Here is a 20,266-nt window from a genome sequence, read left to right as displayed (position 1 = left end):
ATATTGCTAGAAGATAGTTTTCATTATTTCCCTATCACTGGATTGTGGTTATATTTAATACTTATACTTAAATACCATACTGTAGCTGGGCTGTGGTTTCTTCTAATACCTACAGGAAATTTCTGAGGATTGCTTCCATAGAGTGCTAAAATATTAAAGCTAAGTGGAACTTCAACCCCCACCCCCAATTGCCAAATGTACTGGTGTTCTTCATTTTAAATAAACTTGATATGTAGTTTGGTAACTTTGATGAGAGTGAAGTTGATAAATCAGGGCACTGATTTGTTTACATGACCTAAAACCTGGAATTTATCAGATTTTCAGGCAGAAATAGAAGGATTGGAGCTGTAATTTCACCAATATATGAACCTTCTCTGCAATTTGTATAGTCTTAAAGAATTGCCTAGACCACTGAGAGGTTAATTAATTCACCCAGAATCATATAGTCAGTATATGTCAGAGATAAAGTTTTCTTAACTTCAAGACTAGCATTCTATCTCTCAATCTCTAGGTTGCCTTTCATAAGCATTAGTATCTGTATATTAAATAATGCTATTTAATAATAATTTCCAGAAGAAAAGGGAAGAGTACAAATAGATTCCAATATTTATGATTTTGAGGAAATCAGAAATTCCCCAGGAATAGGAATAGGAAAGTAACATGGGAGTGGTCCTGTTATAAGAAAGGTATTAGGTAGAACTCTGAACAGGAAACACAATTCAATTCTGAAAATGTTTCCAAGTGTTGTAGAAATCCTAATGTATTACAATACCCAATTTATCCCAAGCTGAGCTACCATCTTAACCTCTTTTTTTTCCCAGTATTTATTGGCAAATTGTTCTTGTAAGAACACATACCCACTTTCATTTTGAAATTCAGTAGGGGGAAAATATTCCCTTTACAGTTAATTTTGCTAGCACCTGTTGCTAGTTATATGATCTCTCTCCCCATATTTTCATAGTATTTCAATAAAATTGGTGCTCCATGTATTTTATTTTATATATTTTTAAATGTCATTCTGAAAAGGAGTCCATAGAGTTCACCAGATTATCAAATGGGATCATGACACAAAAACAGTTAAGAACTTTTGAGATCTTAAAAGAAATTTCTCAACATCAAAGTTAGTTTTAAAAAGAGTAGATTGCAATCATTAATGAATTTGGGGGAAGAAGAAGGGAACCAGGGGATATAGTTATATCCCTCAGAAATTCTAGACATATCCCAAATAAGGATTTGTAGCTGGCACCATAGCCACACACACATACTGTGGAAGGAGTACCTTCAAAGATCTTAGAGACTGTTTTGCATCTCTACATGTAAGAAATCCAGGAAGCCAAAACCATTTGCAGGGCGGTTCTTTCCGCTAACCTGTGACATCTGGGGCTTCCCTGTACCCTCTAGGGAACCTTTTTTTTTTTAAACTTACAGAATATGCCTTCCCCCTCAGGGTTGAAGTAATTCTCTGTCTAGAAAGGATATGATACACTATAATGCAACCAGCCCATCCTGGCTGTAAGAGAAAGGACTGAAATATAGGAAGATTGTGGTTGAAGGGGAGGGAAATTAAACTCAATAAGGTTCTTTTAGGAAACTCTTTAGGGTGGTGGTTGTTCATGAGTTTGGCCCCATGGATTTCCATCACCACATGCATCCTGAACAGGTCAAGATCTCCCAGGGTTAAAGAAGGGATAAATAATTGAATACTCAGGGGATTCTTAAATTCCAGGGAAACATAGAAGAAGCTTGGTCATAGGATCAGTAAACCTACGTGTGAGATTATAGAGGAAGGGAGGGGCTGGAATCCTTTCTTTGTTGGCCAAGAAGGATTAGTCCAGGCATGGATAAAATTTTTAAGGCTTAGAAGTTAGCAAATCAAAATGCCTTTCATACCCAAATTCCCCATGTCACTCTCACCAATGTGGATGTATACAGCATTGGCCCAAAATGAAATTAGCACCCCTTCCTTCTCCCCTAAAATGTTAATGACAGAGTCAGGAGACTAGAAGCGTAGTGACTTGGACCACGTCCTAAGTTGGATCCTAACTAATCCTTACAAAATCATTTTCCTTTCTCTGAATCTTGGTTTCCTTATCTGTAAAATGCAGGGGTTGAACCAGCTTATAGTATTTAAAGTTGGAAGGATCCCCATCAGCCAAGAACCATTTCCCTTCATTTTATAGAAGAAGAGATAGAGGTCCAGAAATACACCCTAAAATCACAGCTAATAAGTACTGCAGCTAAGATATGTGATTCCAAGTTATCCCTATTACAAATATAGTATTCTTTATACTTTATCACACAACCTTGGATATCATCTCTAAATTTTTTCAGTTCTGAGAAGCAACCTGAAATAGTGGATAGAGCACTAGATTTTTAGTTTTTAAATAACAGCTTTTCATTTTAAAAAATCCACACAAAGATAGCTTTCAGCATTCACCCCTGCAAAACCTTGTATTCCAGACTTTTTCTCCTTCCCTTCTCCCTCCCCTAGACAACAAGCAATCTAATATATGCCCAACATATGCAGTTCTTCTATACATATTTCCACAATTATGCTGCACAAGAAAAATCTGATCAAAAAGGGAAAAAATGAGAAAGAAAACAAAATGCAAGTAAACAGTACCAAAAAAGGTGACAATTGCAATCCGAATTCAGTCCCCACAGTTCTCCCTCTGGATGCTGGTGGCTGGCTCTATCACAAATGTATTGGAATTGGCTTGAATCACCTCATTGTTGAAAAGAGCCACATCAATTAGAATTGATTGTAGCATTTTTTTTTCATGAGCCCTGGATTTTTAGTCAGGAAAACCTGGATTCATGTCCCACCTCCTGAACTTATTATGAGAGCCTGAGCAACTCTCTGTTCCTTAGTTTCATCTCTATAAAATCAAGGGTGATCACCTCTTAGGTTTCTTCTAGTCTTAAAACTGTGATCCTAATGTGAACTCATTTATTCTACAGTATGAAATCCTCCTACATCATTTGATGTTCTTTCCTTTGCTTCAATCTCTGAAGATTTGACCTTTATTTCTTTTTTCTCTTTTTTGAAAATTTTATTTTAAACTTAAATATGAAATAAAAAACATTGTCATATGCACAGCAGGATTCAAAATATAAAACGTTAAATTTCCATTTCAAGAAAGCCTATGTAATAAATACTACACATTATATTCAGAGCTGTCCATCTTTTCTGTGCTTCTTTGTAAGTTTTCTTTTGTTCTCTGCTGTGTACTTTTTATTTTACTCCCCCCCCTCCTTTTTTCCCCCTCTCCACAGGAAAACTGCAATTAAGCATGGATATATATAGAGAAAGATATTTATGTCCATATTTCTCTATGTGCATCTTTATACACATGCATATATACTTACATATACCCATATATATATATATAAACACATACGTATACATAGATATCTATAATAATCCAAATATATACATATACTTTCATATGCATATATTTAAAACTATATTATGCTTATTTTCAGATGTCTTCTGTTTCTCTGAAAGTAAAATTTTCCTTATAAGTCCAAGTCTTTTCATATTTTTCCCAATCCACTACACCACAGCAATATTCCAACCTTATACTGTAGTTATTTAAATAGTCTTGATTAATATGGCTGATATAAAGTATAATTTCCCCATTTTTCTCTTTTGATTAAATCTATTTTAACTTTAACTTTTAAGGTCATAATTACTATCCCTGCTTTTTTTACACAATAAATTATACTCCTGGTCTTTATTTTATGTTTGTGTGTACCTCTCATTTTATACCATTTACTGAAAGCAACATAATGTTGAGTTCAAATTTTTAATCTGCTCTGTTTCCATTTCATGGACAAATTCCTCCAATTCACATTGTAACCTAATTCTTTGTTCTTTATTTTCCTCCTTCCTGTTTTCTTCATTAGCCTTCTCACACTTAATTTTTAATTTGCTATCAATGTCCATTTTATGGGTAAATTTATCCCCTTCACATTCTAAGCTATAATTACTTGTTGTAATTTCCTCCTTTCTATTTTTTCTTACTATTCTTCTCACCCTATTCCTAACCCTCCTCACTCCTCTATTTTACTTTTCTAGCTGCCTTGACTTCCTATTCCCTAACCTATCCTCATCTCCAAGAATCCCTCTTTTCCTCTTTCCCAGCCTATCTTCTTGCCTTCTTAATTCTTTCTGAATTTAAAAGACTTTTATATCCATATATATGTGTGTGTGTGTATAAACTACCCAAATAAATGTGACAATCATAAATGAACTGATATTTTCATATATAAGAAGTAATTTGCCCTTATTGAGCCCCTTATAATTTGTCCTTAATGTTTAAATTTCTCCTGGATGTTATATCTTAAATTTTCCTTTAAGTTCTGCTGCTTTTGTTACAAAAAACTTAAACTCCCACCCCCACCCCCACCATAAAGAATTATATTGAAATTTTCTGAGTAAGTTACCCTTGGTTATAACTCCAGCTCTTTTGCTTTACAAAATATATTATTCCAAGACCTAAAGTCCTTCAATGTAGTAGCTGCTAAATTTTGTGTAATCTTTATTGTAGTTTCACAGTATTTTGAAGTTTTTTTTTTCTTGTTGTTTCCAATATTTTCTCCTTATCCTGGCAGTTTGAAACTTGGTGTGATATTCCTGTAAGTTTTCCTTCTGAGATCCTTTTGGTGTAGTGATTGGTGGATTGTTCTATTTCTGCTTTACCTTCTTATTATAGAACTTCAGGGCAATTTGCTTTAATAATTTTTGTAATATTGCACTAAATTCTTTTTATCATCATTTTCAGGCAATGCAATCTATTTTTATTATTTTTCCTCAATCTCTTCTCCAGATCTTGTTTTATTATTTCTTGTTTTTAATTGTCATTAGCTTCCCTTTGCCCAATTGTAGTTTTCAAGGAATTATTTTTTTTTCTTTGAATTTTTGGCTTTGTATATTTCAAGTTGGTTAACTTTCTTATCAAAATTTTTTTAATTTTCTTGGATTGCTGTTATTTTTTTTCCTAATTTTTCCTTGATCTCTTTTATTTGATTTTAAAGTCTTTTTTTAAGTTCTTCTAAGAAATCTTCTTGAGCTTCAGACCATTTGACATTTCTCATTGAAAAAAGAGTTTTTTTTTTTTTACTTTTATTATCATCCTCTGAATATGAACCCTGATCTTCTCTATCCCTATAGTAGTTATCTATGACTGAGTTCTTTCTTCTTTGCTTGCTTATTTTTATTTAATTTTTAGTAGCTATTGGTGTAATCAAGTTCTAGTCCTGAGATATGGCGAATAATGTCCCAAGCCTCAGCTCTTTTTTACTGCTATTTTCTGAGATCTGTTCCAAGGTTCAACCTTGGGCTTTCTTCATACAGCTGTACTTGGTATTTCTTGATAGTGGAAAGTCTTTCAATCACCTCCTAACTGCTCTCAGGACCAGCCTGCCTCTCCCCCACCACTCTCAGAGAGATGAAAGTTTCTCAAGCTATGACTGCCTTCCAACCTCATTTGTCCCAGAGCTTGTTTTCTGCTGATTCCACTGAGTTGACTTGGAGATATTTGCACTTCACTCTGGCCAAACGTCTGCCCTGGAAGGTCAGGTCTTTCCTGGGGTCTTCTTAGGTTGTCTTAGGAGAGCAACTTTTGTTTATTTCTGTTGCTTTACAAGCCCTTTGAGGCTGAGTTCTGTCTTTTTCTATGGAGGAAATTTGGAAAGCTGAAAGTTTTTTGATTTGCTTTGCTTTCTAATCAGAATTCTCTATCCAGTGCAGGTTCTTATTATTTCAATTTCATCCCTTTCCACCATTCCTCCCACCCAATCTTCTTCTGTTGGCTATTCTACACCTATAAAGTTACCCAGGTTTCCCCATTCTTAAAATTATCTAAACCAGAGATTGGTAACTTAAGGTTCATGAATATTAAAAAAATGATAACTATTTTATCATCATTTGTTTCCTTTGAGATACTATAATATGTTATTATAAAAATTTAACATTATTCTGAGAAAAGACCTATACATTTCACCTTACTGTCAAAGGGTCAATGATACAAAAAGGGTAAAAACCTATGATTATAAACTTATTATCTCTGTTCCTCTCAGCCCTTGCACTCTGATTTCTAACCAGTTCACTTAATTGAAACTCTTTACTTCAAAGTTGCCAACAAATCTCTTCATTGCTAAAGCCAATGCCCTTTTCTCAGTGCTTTTACTTCTTAACTTTGGAAGGTTTTTATATTATTGACTGTCATCTTTTCCCAGATCATTCTTCCCCCTTTTGTGACACTGATCTCATCTGACTACTTATTACTTCTTAGACTCCTTTAATAGATTGTCATCTGTGCCCTGCTTCTTAACAGTGAGTATCTTCTAAGATCTTTGTGAACCCTCTTCCTTTTTCTCTCAATGTAGTCTTTCTAGGAAGTCATGTCAGTTGTACCCATACATTCCCCTTCTGTCTCTTCACATAATTATCAGCCTGAATTTGAACTTATAACTTTCATATTTACCTCATAATTGGGTCCCTGCTGCTGGTCTCTTTCCTCCCTAATCCAAACTCCCCCCCAAATAATCTTCTTTGTCTTGACCTTATTAAAGAGCTTAAGGGAGTCTCTGTTCTTTTTAGGATAAAGTATCTGGTTCTAACCTAACTTTCCATCCTTCTTTCACATTATTCCCTTTCTTTATTCTTCATTCTGTTCTAACAGGTTTACTGGCTATCTTAAAAAATCATCATTCCATCTCTTGCCTTTGTGCATAAGCCATATTTCATTCCTGAAAAGTGCTCTCTTCCCTGCTTCTTGCAATGCTTAGGTCAGATATATACTCTTATGGAAGCCTTTCCTCATCTTCCTAATGATTAGTATTTCACTCCTTAAATTTTATAACACCAAGGCACTTAATAAATGCTTGTTAAATCTAATCAAATTATTTGCATTCTAAAAATATATCTAGAAAAGACCTAACCTAAAGGACTGCAAAATTAGAATTTCAAACATAAGCAATAGGTGATTGGGGAGAAAAATAGGAAAACAGTGCTGGAATCACTAGCATCTGTTCTTGTCATGGAGAGGGCATTTTGGCAGTTTTTCCTTAGGAAAGTATACTGACAGTTTGGGTTTCTCAGTGCTTCTGTAAAGGGAGTTAGATGAAGGAAATATGTTCAAACAGACAATCATCCTAAATACCTCAAAATAACGTTGGTGGAAACAATTGTAGAAGTGTCCATTCTACAGTTATTGTTTCCCTCCTGCCACAACATAGGAAAAGCTCAAAGCATTTCCTAACAGAACTAGGAACTGACTTGATGTTAAGACCCCTTAAAACAAAAGAATTTTGCTCTATTCCATTATGTGTTCAGTTGGTGAGAAGACAATTCTAGGGCTTGTTTGAACTATAGCTTTTCCTCCCACCCTCCCTTTGGAACTTGGGGAGGGAGAATATAGTACTTTCCCAGCGAATACTTTTTGGTCATATTTATTAAACACCAGCAATGTGCTTGCCAGACTATGTACTGCCCTCTCCTAGTTCACCTAGCCGCTTTACCTTAGGAACTACAAATACAGTGTCACTTTTTTATTCTTTCCACCACCTTGCCATTTAGTTGCCTCCTTTAAAAGGTCTTTCAGATTCTTCTCTTCCTTCTTATTCTCACTATTATCCCCAGGCATTCATCTTCTCATACGTGGTTTATTACAACCTTGATCTAATTGGTGTCTCCTTACTTCCTGTATTCTCCCATCTTCAGTCATCTTGTACAGCATGAATAGATTAAGCTTCCTAAAATAGCACTTTCAGAAAAACCCCATATATAAAAATAAATTCATAATACCACTGCAGCAAAAAAAAAATCCTAGAAACAAAAAGGGCACCCACATAATAAAGAGCTGAACAAATTATAATATGTGAATAATGAAATACTGCATCATAAGAAATGATGATTTTGAGACATTCAAGGACATCTGGGAAGATTTATATGAAGCAATGGAAAGCCAAGAAAGCAACATCTAGAGCACAACATGCCCCTATAATAATGTAAGGGACAACAGCATGAAAAGGAGTAGAACCATGAAGAATTACTATGAAAATCTTATTGTTAAAATACATCTATGTATACACTTTCCTTTTAGTACATAGGTGAGGGCTGTCTAAGCAAAGTGCTGTATACACTGTCCGAGACTGGAAGTGTTTTATGCTATTAGTAAGGTAGATTCAGTAGGGAGGAAGGATAAAGATAAACTATGGTACAGATTCAAAAGGCATCAGTAAAACTTTAAAAAATATATTCCTAAAATTAATCTCATCTTGTCATTTATATGCTTAAGACATATCCTCATGAACCTAGGATGATTTCCCCACATTGACTAGATAAATAATATAAATAAAATTAATGCTTTTGCTCAGCATTTGAAGGCCCCTATTGAATGTTCCCATCTTATTTAACTTGTTCTTCTCTTATTTCCTGTCATGAACTCTTCGTTCTAGTAGCATGGCCTCTTTACCACTCTATATATTCTCTTAATTATTATTATTATTTTTTGCCTACAATATCCCTTTTCTGTTAAATCATCCCCTCTTTTCAAGACCCATTTCCCTTATTGAGAATTATTCCCTGAGCACTGCTAAATGCCTCAAAGATTTCTCCTATCTCTCTCCTATTTGGCATTTGGAGGCTCTATAATAGTTTAGCACTTGTTTTATTTTTTAATTCCTTGGTATGTATATCTCATCTTCCCAAGTGGATTATGAGTAATAAGGACAAGAACAAATTGGCTCCTCTTATTTCTCCTCATTGCCTAGAATTGGAGTAGGTACATCATAGGTATTTTAAAAGGATTGCCAAATGAATAGCTAAATACTAAATAATATTTGTTGATTCAATTAATTTGCAAATAACTGACTATTTATTAAAGTGGGTTTTTGATAATTTAGTCATCTATTCAAACAGTTATTGTGCAAATATTATGACAATAATGGGCCACCTGATCTAGAGATAGAGAAATAAATAAAACTTAATCCTTACTAAAGGCAGTATGGTGACTGTTCATTGCTACACTCATGACTAGTTATCTCTACCATCCCTGTAGTATGATTGTAGGAGCTCTGAGAAAACCACCTCATCCCTCCAATTTCAGTGTTTTGTTCTCCCTGCTGGGTCACTAATGTCTGAAACATAACAAAAGAGGTTCATTCCTTTGGCTTAATATTTTGTTATTTCTTTAAACTTAAATACTTTATGAAAGATATATTATAAGGCATACCAGTAATTAGAAGCAAAATGAAAGTTCATTTCATCCTTTAGTTAGAATTAAGCAGTGATGGGTAGGGGAAACAATGAGTTCTGGAGCATCCAAGGATGAGATTCATGAGAAAGTACCACTGAAAAGAGAAAAGGGGGGGTAACACAGATTTTGAGCACACACTGGAGAAAAGTTCCAGCAGTTTCATAATTTTGTGTAAAATTGAACTCTCATGAATTTCCTGGATTAATACAACTACTGCATATAGTAATTGCTTTAAAATAATTTTTATTTCCTCTTTTTTTTCACCCATCTAAAGCCTGATAGACTTGAAGAATCATGATTCTAGGGCAAAGGCCAATTCATGGTAGGGATTAATAGGAAAATTTTCTTGACCTGAAGTTGGAAACCCTTTGTGCAGGAAGGAGGCAGGATTTGGGGAAGATTTTGAAGAGAGAAGCCTAATTGGAGGTGAAAAGCTTCTCAGTTACCATGTGTGGAGGTAGCAGAGGAAGAAAAAAATTAGAATTTGAGAGCAGGTTGAATTAGATGAGAAACAAAAGAAAAGGTGGGAAGATTACAGAGAGGTGAAGGTGGTAGCTTCTTAAAATCATGTCTGACTCCCATTTGGTCTTTGAGCTGTCATTTTCCTGTGGAAACTGGGTCGATCTCTGCCTGCCTTGCAGAAGTGGAAAGAAGTAGATACAAAGTAGGTCATGAGAACAGCCGACACTTTGGAGAGCTCTTTCGGCTGAAACTAATAGCTTCCCATTTCTGGACTTTAAAATAGATGTTCTTTTATGTGGCAAGGAATCTTTAATGGACCAGATCTATTCCCCAAGATGTTAAACAGTATCTCTGGGGACAGGAACCAATTGTGGAGTTTTGAAATCACCCAATTTTGCTTGAGTGGACATGGTCCAGCCAGGCTCCTGAAAACTCATCCAAGCTGAGAATATCTGGATTTGCTAGCCAGGTACTTTCATGAGTGATTATTTGCTTTACAAAGGGGATTCACAATTTGATTTCTTTACATTGATTTCTTTACATACCCTCCCTTAGTGTGGATTCCATTTAGGAAAATCCAATGCACAGGCAACTGTTCAGGAACACCACCTGAGCCTCCATCAGTCTGCTTGTCCTTTACCCACCCTTGAAACTCTTAGATGGAAGTAGGAGGAATCTGTGACCATTCCAAATTTTAGCACCGTAATTGCCAGATTTATCTTAAACCAGACAAATTGGTTTCTCACACCACACTAATCATGTTAATATTTTAGCTTTTCCACAAGGCTATTCATGTTTTAATTGGGGAAAGGAGGAATGGGATACAGCTAATAAGTTTCTCATGAGAAGAAATGAGATGCCCCCAGAGTATGAAAATTGTGACAACCTGGTGAGCCAACAGCTTGACAAGCCTGAGGAGTATTAGAATGTTGGGATTGGCTGTAAAGGGAGCCGAGGGAAAGTCCTCATCTCTTACTAACCTTTCCCTTTCCTTGGCTTTTGAGCCTGGTTGTCATTATATATTCATTTAACACATATGGAGCACCTCCTGATTATGTGCCTCCTGTGCTTAGCACATCATGTGGATAACCAGAAGGGGCTTTAGAGGAAAAGTATAAACATAGCAACACCTGTGGAAGCATCTGTGTCAGGAGCCATCAATCTTCAAATCTGCCAGTTGGAGCAGAGAGACTTAGGTTTAATTCCTCCTTTTTTTGACCACTTTCCCTTTGCAAAACCCTTTGCTTTCTCTGTAACAGTCTCTTCATCTGTAAAATGGGAGTACTCTCCAAAGGTTTTAGTGAGGAAAAATCTTTGTAGATCTTTGAGCCGCTGATTAACTCTGAGCTGCTATTATGATAATACTTGCTTCAGCATTATCTATTTAAAGTGAGAACATCTATTCAGTTCCTTCTATGGTAGAATTTTATAAATACCTTCCAGGAAAAACTGAATTTTCTCATTTAATATGAAGGAACATATTTATCAGACAAGTTTGGATGGGAAGGAAATAGTTTGCAGGCATGCTTCCTTCTATTGTATGTGCTGCCTCCAGTGTGTGTAAATCAAGTCAGAGGTGGCCAGTGTTCTGCCATTTTCTTTTTCCTTAACTTTTTGCTGCATAGAGTACTGTGGAAACAGGCAGAAGGACACTCTTTCTTAGATCTTCACAAAGAACACCTCAGGGGAATAGGTGGCAAGTAGTTTCCAAATGTCTCTCTTGTCCAGCTGTCTTTCCAGTCTGTGTATCTCTTCTATTTCACTCTCTTTTCCTCCTTACCTTTGCCTAAAGGAAATATTTATTGAGTCCCTAAAATGAGAATCAGTGGGGTATAGTGAAAAAGCATTGGATTTGGAATCAGTCAATTAGCAATTGTTTAATAGGTACCTACTACACAGTAAGCACTATACTAGGGATACTGATAGGAAAAAAAAAAAAGAAAGAAACAATCCCTACTTGCAAGGAGTTTTACATTCTAATGGGGGAGACAACAAAGACATATATAAATAAATGCAATGTGAATAATACTTATACAGAGTTATCAAAGACAAAGTAATTTGGTAGGGAGAGGACTAGAGGTTTGGGGAATCAAAAGGATTCTATAAAAGATGGTACTTGAGCTAAATTTTAAAAAAGAAAAGAGGGATGTAAATGGTGCATGCATTCTGGGCATACAGGACAGCCATATCCCTCATTCTCCAGTCTCCATCTAACTGTACTGTAAAGTTCTATATTAAAAGTTAAGAGCTGTTATTAAAAGTAATACTATATGTGAGTTAACATGAGCTAACAGGCAGCTAGGGGGAGCAATGGATACTGTGCTAGGCTTAAGAATCAAGAAGATCTGAGTTCAAATGCTGGCCCGGACACTTAGCTGCATTAGCCCTTTCTAAGGGCTAGTTACTTAAGTTCTCTCAGTCTTGGCTTCTTCATCCATAAAATGAGATAATTAGACTTGGCCTCTAAGATCATGATCCTATAAATATAAAGAAGCATAAGACATAGTACTTAACTTGAAGGAATTTAAAATTTTGTAGAGGAAATAAGTTAGAATTCTTGAGAGAACCCCAGCTTTAGAAACATCTCTTTTTCTCATAGCCAATGTGCTAGCCACACCATGGATGCCCATTCTAAGTGGGGTTTTGTAAAACGTAGAGAGTGAACAAATTTCATGTCCTAGGATCAGCCAGTGACCTGCTCTTGTGGAAGTCCAGAAACCTCCTCAAAACCTACTAGCCTTGAAACCCCAACCCACCCACACTGGGTGTGTGTATGCATTGAACTGTTGGATGCCAAAATAGTTTGCCATTTGAAGAATACTCCCTCCTTCTGTGCATCTCCTAGGTGTTAGACTGTATCTTTCTGTTGCATTTGTATTAGTTATTTACCCATAGTAGCTGACCTCCTAAATGTTTCCCCTTGCATATACAAAACCTCAGTATCCACCAGACTCCCTGGACCTAGCCAAGCCTCTTGGCTCTTTCTAGTCCTAGAGCTGGTGTGACATAGTTGAGGTCAATCATGTGAGACTGAGTGTTTGGGTCTGATTCATGTTCTCTATTGATTTCGCCACCATGTTTTAGTCACGGCAGAAGTGTAGAAAAGATATAGTTTCCTACTTCTGGGAGCTCCTCATTAAACCAGACTACACAATCCAGTCATTTTTGCCATTATCAGTTACCATTTAACTATAGACATTGTGATCTAGAGGAAAGACAGCTGGCCTTGGAGTCAGAAGAACTGGATTTGAAGCTGAACTCTGATACTTATTAGCAAATTACTTAACTTTAGTTTCTTATCTGCATAGGAATGATAATATTTCATCATGTACCTGATAACATTGTTATGAGAAAAGTGCTTTATAAATCTTAAGACAAAATAGAAATGCACGATAGAAATATTTTTATCATAGAAGAGGCAATTGGGTGGCTCAGTGGATAGAGCTCTGGGCATGGATTTGGGAAGACCTAAGTTCAAATGTGGTCTCAGACATTTATTAGCTATTGACACTGGGCAAGTCATTAACCTATCTTTGCCTTAATCCACAAGACAGGTAGACATGTACAATAGGCAGTTAGCGACATTGTAATGCCGGAGAAACTGAGACAAGATTAGAGATTAGAGAGTTTTTAATATTATATGTGAAAGGGAGAGATTTACTGGGACCAAATGGACCCATGGTTTGGTCCCAGGGCTGAATGAGACTATCGTCTAAAAGAATCCAGCAAACAATGTGAGTTCTCAATGACATGTACATGTGGCTCTGATACAGGAGATAGACAAAGGCAGGGGCAGAATCAGGGTGCTGAAAGCGGGAACAGGACTATGGATCTGGTTCTGACAGGGTGGGGGGAAACATGGGGGACATCTAATAAATTGGATTACAGAATGGGGAGAGGCACCCAACACTCTGGTAAGTTGGAATGGGGAGAGGCACCCAATATTCTGATGATGTCCAATATAGGTCTTTCTCCTTATCTGGATCATCATGATCAGGAAGGAGCGAGGGGTAATGTTGCAGGATTGACCAGAACAATTAGGAACTGAGGCAGAACAATTCAGGGAAACCGAAGCAGGAAAATTCAGGGAATCTGAGGCAGGATAATTAAGGAAACTGAGTCAGGACAATAAAAGAGAACTGTTGCACAACAACATATCTCTAAATCTCTCACTTTTAGAAGTCTTCATGTCCCTGAATATTTTTGACTGGGGCCCTGACTTTCTTGAGATCTTTTATTAACTTTTCTAATCAAACATGTTTTCTTAGCAGGGATGATAAACTACTCTGTCTTTTCTGGGTAACTTTATTCCTTCTAAAGAACATTACCAAAAATTATTTTGCTTGTGTTTATATGTTTGCTGATGGAAAGAAGGGGGAAGAAGAGGAAGGGCTTCTTTTTTAAAATAAACTAACCCCTGGAAAAGCTGGGAGGAGAAAACCATTAAATCTAGCCTTTCACAGCATCTTACATTTCATCTGGCTACATGATCCCATGGGTACAGCCTTCTTTGAAATCTTCCACCACAAAAGGTTTCCTCACTTGAAATTGGCTCACAAGAAAGGCTAGGCAACTGGTATAGAATCCAGTTGAAAGTCTTTAGGGAGAACCACTATCAGAAGCCATGGCCAGCTGTGAAAAAGTGGGTGGGCAAAAAGTCTGTCAAATTTCCTTTAAGGAGCACCCACTGTTCAGCCCTTGGTGCACACATCATAGATATGTCAGCTGCCAAATATGTTCTGAAGGCAGTAAAGGAGAGCAATGAGCAAATGTATCAATTATCCTCTTTTTATATTTAAAGAAAAGGAATTAGCAAGCCATTAACCAATGAGGCTGGGCTTGAATTTCACATATCTTTAGATTTCACACCAAAGCTGTGAGTTCTCTTTCCAGTTTCTATGCTAAAGTCTGTGATCAAAGGCTATATAGCTGTACTTGAACTTGAAGCATTTAGAATTGAAAAATAAACAGAAAGTTAACAATGCCCATTCAGTTTTAAAGTAGGCTTGGAAAATACAATAATAAGGCTTTCAAAAAGACAAAGAAAACAAACAGTTGATCCCTTCAGTAATAAGTGGAAAGGAAGCAGATCCTGAATCATATTTAAATTAAGATTACACTGGTTTAGAGACTTAGCTCCTAAACCCTGCCTTGCACTACCAATAACAAGCTATCTAAATTTGTTTAATCCATTTTTAGGCTTCAGTTTTCTTACCTGTAAAAGAAGGGTTCTCTGATATCCCTCTAGTTTAACAATTAGTTAATTGTTCTTCCCAAATGTGAGTGTTTAGTCTAATACTCCTGGACTCTGATAATCTGTATGCCTATCTTTTTGGTATTCAGGTAGGAGGCTATTGACTATAGGCTTGACCTAAATAAATCTATGCCTTTCCTACCCAATCATGCTCAGAATACTCTGATTTGGATTTACAGTTTCTTTTCCAGTACTTGACTTTGTAGACTGGCCTCTTATTGGCAGCCTTGTAACTGGCTGCCCAGAGTACCTCTGTATTCTTTAGCTGGTCATTATTTTGTTTATTCTGTTTCCTTCAGATCAGAAATAATGAACATTTATTGATTCCCATCTTGGGGAGGGAAGAGGGAAAGGAAGGGGGGAAAAAATGGAAGCCAAAATCTTATAATATTTTATATTTATATATTTAATATATTTTATTTTTATTTTTTATATTTAATATATATATATTTAATATATATATATATATATATATTTAATGTTGAGAACTAATAAAGAAAGAAATAGTAGACATTTGCATTGCTTGGAGCCAACTTGTAGAGCTGGAAGATACTGCCTTTGGTTTAGAATGATTCAGAATGATCTTTTAAAAGATCATATCTATCAGCATGTTTATTGGGAAACCCGTGCTACTACCCAAGCCCAAGAAAGGAAGTATGGTAGAGCACACAAGTCTCTAGACTTCTAGTCAGGAAGAACTGAGTTCAGGTCCAAAGGAAGATGTTTACTAGTAGCAGTATGATCCCTAGCAAGTCATTTAACTTCTCTGTGCTAAATTTGCTCGTCTTTAACATAAGGGACTTGGGCTTTATGGCTTCCATCTCTAAATCTAGACCCTTAATGATTCCTACAGTCACCCTCTCCACTCATACTTAAAACATTTTTCTGTCTTCTCTGCTTTAGCTTAACAAATCCACTGCACTATGAATCAGTGACCCAGCATTTATTAGGCACCTACTGTGCTAATTACTGGGATTATAGAGATAAAAGACAGTCCCTACTCTCAACTAGTTCATAGTCTAACAGGGAAGACAAATGAAAACAAATGTGAATATACAGAATCAGTGAGAAGGAATCTCAGAAGAAAGGAATTAGCCTTGAAGGAGACCAGGAAAAGCTTCTTATAAAAGGTAGGGCTTTAGTCTGGGATTTGAAGAAGCTAGGGAAACAAGAAACCAAGATGAGAAGAAGAGAATTCCAGTGCGAATTCTCTTGAGTCAGGATTATAGAGTCACTTGCGCCAAGGAAGCTACTGGTTTGTAGAGTAGGGTGGGACTCAGTATGTAAGTACCTACTCTGTGTAGTGTGTTAACACTGGGGATTAAAAAAAAAAAAAAAAAGAACTCAAGTAGCTTATGATCTAATGGAGGAGGTAATAAGTAGTTTTAGTATAAACTATATACATCATAAAAAGGAATTAATTAGCAGAGGGAAGGCATAGGAATTAAGAAGGGTCAAGAAAGACTTCCTGTTGAAGGTGGAATTATAATTGGTACTTGAAGGATGTTAGGGAAGCTGGGAGACAGGAGGAGAGGAGGGAGAACATTTTTCTAGGCGTGGGAAGTCAACTCATGGGAAGCTGGGGCAGCTCCTAGGGGAATGAAGTATAAGAAAACTAGAAACGAGGGGACCAGGTTATGAAGGGCTTTGAACACAAAACAAGATTTTACATTTGATTTTGAAGGTGACAGGAAGCCACTGGAGTTGATTGAATAGGAAGTGACAAGGTTAGACCTGGGCTTTGGGAAGATCAGTTTGGCAAAGGAATAGAGGTGGATTGGAGGGGAAAGGGACTTGAAGCCGAGGGACCAAACAACAGAATATTGCCATTGTCCCAGATTTCAGTCTATTATTCTCCCAAAATGGCCAGTCCAAGAGAATGTGAGAGTGTGTTTGTGATGAGAGATCTGCCTTATGTATGGTAGGTACTCAGTAAAATGATTAATAAAGAATCATTTGCACCCCAGTATTTCATCCCTGATGATCCTATTCTACTAGTTCTTGGTGAGACTTGTGAAATATGTTGGTGATAGCATTCTTATAGACAGTCAAATTAATCAGTCAACAAATATTTATTAATTAGCTACTACATGCCAACGGGAACTCTTTAGGTTCAAGTACTACCTGTTCTACATACTGACTCTATGACCCTAGAGAAGTTTCTATACCAATGAAATCACAGGTCTAGTCTAAAAAGTGGGGGGGTAGGGGAAGGTGGTGGTCAGCTCTGGAGTCAGGAGAAACCAGAGTTCAAATCTGACCTCAGATACTTCCTAGCTGTGAGATTCTGGCCAAGTGAAACCCAGTTGCCTCAAAAAAACTTTTTTTAAGTTGAACTTGGGAGGTTCTATAAATTGTGCTAATAAGACAAAGAAGGAAAAAAATAAAGTCCATGTCTTCCAAGAGTTTGTGTTTTTTGGTGGGAAATGACATGTTGAATTGTTTTTTCAGTTATGTCTGATCCCATTTGGGGATATCTTAGTAAAGATAATAGAGTGGTTAGCCTGTTCATTTTACAGGGTCACACTCCTACTAAGTATCTGGGGTCAGATTTGAACTTAGGAAGATGAGAGTCCCGGCCCAACACTTTGTGCACTATGATACCACCCAGCTGCCCCAAACAGGACCACCTAAGTAAACATAGAACATATACCAAGAAATCAGGGGAGAAGGCATTAATAGCTGAAGAGATCGGGAACCAACAGGATTTCTGGAGGGGGAATCTCTCTGGTGTGTGACTTCCCTCCTTTGCAGATTTACTCTGTCCATTCCATTCTGGTATTTATGAAGTGTTTCTGATGTGCACAAATAAGATTTAATGTGTTGAGGGTAAAGGACAGGTCCAGACAAAGTGCCATAAGAAATATGAGGAGAGAGATTCCTTTTAGTTGCAGAGATCAAGAATCACTTCATCAAAGATGTGGATCTTGAAGGAAAAGAAGGATTTCAACAAGGAAAGATATGGAGGGAGGAGGAGGTTACCTGAATTAGCCTCTAGAAAATACAGAGGCCAGGATACTGGGGAAAAGAAAGAAAATAATCTAGCAGTCCCCTTTGTATGGAATCCTGGGGCAGGGGAAGGGAAAGCAAGTAATCAGTCAACTCACAAGCATTTATTAAGCACTTGCTGTGTACCATGCACTGTGATAGGGGATACAAAAGGCAAAAAAACAAACAGTCCCTGCCTTCACATATAAAAATATTTGTAATGTGTATGTATAAATACACACACATATTTGCATACACACAGAAAAAGAAACGTAGCAATTTTTTTTAATCTGGAGGGAAACTCTAACACTTAGCATATGAAAAAGAGTCTCATGTAGGATACAGCATTTAAACTAAGCTTTGTAGGGAACTAGTGTAGTAAAATAAGACTGAAAAGGTAATTTGGAGCCATTTTTCTTGGATGTTTGATTCAAAAACTACAAATCCAATCAGCCTTTTAGATGGTGTTAGCTCTTGAGTATCAGGCAAGGAATATAACTTTTATGGTTATCTCAGTTATTCAGAATAATTAACAAGTAAATAGGAAAAATCTGTACTCTAAGAATCTTATTTCTACTAAGAATTATAACTTTTCTCTTAACTACATTTCACCAGAGGTTTTATCTAGTAACAGAATAATCAGGGTGAGAAGTTTTCTAAAGATGGGCTTTAGAGTATTAGTATTGTTCTTTAAAACTGTGATACTATTTTCAGATTTTGAGGACTAATTTCCAGAGTTTATAGAAACACCTGAAACAAAATGGTGGTCATAGAGTCACAGAAAGAGTTGGAAGAGACTTTTGAGTTCATCTGTCATCTGAGAGGCAAGAGGGGTGAAAATGTTTTCCCAAAGTCACACAACTAGTGTGCATCGGAGCCAAGACCACCTGAGAGGAGGTCTCCTGACTGCTGGCCCCAAAGTCATTCTGCTGCTTGTTTCCCAAAGATAGCAGATGCTGCTGCAGTGAAGCTACCACCTCTGGTAGATTCACTGTGGAGATTTTGGCCTTCTGAGATGCTAAAATTTCCTTTCACCTTGATTTTAAATGGGAAAGAAACCCCTGCTTATGAGAGAGACTTGGATAATGCTGAAAATGTTCAGTACATCATTAAATGGTAATTATATTTGTGTAATCAAAGTGCTCCATGGGTACAGACTATATATCATATTTATGCCATAGGCAGAATGAAAGAATTTAGAAACTTTCCCTTGTGCTTTTGAATTATACTGTAACTAGATTTGATTTGTGACTAATATAAAATTGAACTCCCTTGTTACCTCCCCTTCATAGAGTCTTTCTCTCCCTTTAACATACAGCTTATGCTTCAGCTTCTGTAAGAATCCCTTCCTTCCCAACTGCTACTATTCTTCCTCTCAAACCACCTTGTATATTCTGCATTTACATTCGCACTTCCTGTTTGTTCTGCATATATCTTAGATACTTGTCTCTCCATTGGAATATAAGTTTGTTGATAATAGGAATTATTTCTTTCTATGTACTTGTAACCTCAGTGCCCACCTCAGTGCTTGGAACATAGTAAGATTTTGATGGAGACTTGATTCCTGACAACAGAGACTTGTTTTTGGAGCTGCAATCAAGAATTCCAAAATTCTTGTCTTAGTTAAAGACCCACATTTATTGTTGCCTGAATGGCTTTAAAAATAGCTGTGGAGCAGACAAAACTTACTTTCATTCATTTCCTTTTCTTTTCTTCTTTTTTTTTTCCAGGCATCATTCATTCAGTAGACATTTATTAAACACCTAATTTATACTCGGGCAGATATCCTTATCTCCATTGTTCAGATGAAAAAAAAGAAAAAAAACAACTTGACCAGGGTCATACAACAAGTAGTATTAGTGAAGATCTGTGACTCCTAGATTAGTACTCATTTCTTTAGCTGATATTGCATCCCTAAAGTTTCCTTTTTTTTTAACCTAAAAAAGCCATGGTGGATATGCAAATCATTAATTTACATAAACCATTGCTTGGGTTCCCCCCTCACTATAACCTTTCCCTTATCCTTTTAGTTCGACTTTCTTTTCTGAATAACGTCAGTTTGGAAGGGGTTGTGAGGCACAGAGCCCTAGAATTTCGAGAATATCACCCAGTTTATTTCTGTTTGGAAGGAGTCCATTACCCTACCTATACAACATAAGGTTTTTTGTTGCTCTACCTCCTGAAGAGCCAAGAACAGTATTAGTTTACTATCCCCAAAACCCTTCCCTAAGAATGAGGAGGTTCTTGTTGAGACGTGTTTAATGCAACATTGGTGTTTTGTGACATTTTATACCTC

General features: G+C 36.6%; 1 protein-coding gene across 3 annotated transcripts in view; it reads left to right on the top strand.

The window, feature by feature from the left end:
- The window catches only part of CTIF (cap binding complex dependent translation initiation factor), a 476,533-nt gene that overhangs the window by 212,558 nt on the left and 243,709 nt on the right, over positions 1-20,266 (top strand). The window lies entirely within an intron of this gene.

Source organism: Sarcophilus harrisii, chromosome 1 (genome assembly GCF_902635505.1).
Source record: "Sarcophilus harrisii chromosome 1, mSarHar1.11, whole genome shotgun sequence".
Classification (NCBI taxonomy): Eukaryota; Metazoa; Chordata; class Mammalia; order Dasyuromorphia; family Dasyuridae; genus Sarcophilus; species Sarcophilus harrisii.
The sequence above is the reverse complement of the archived record's forward strand: the minus strand, read 5'-3'. Positions and strand labels throughout refer to the sequence as shown.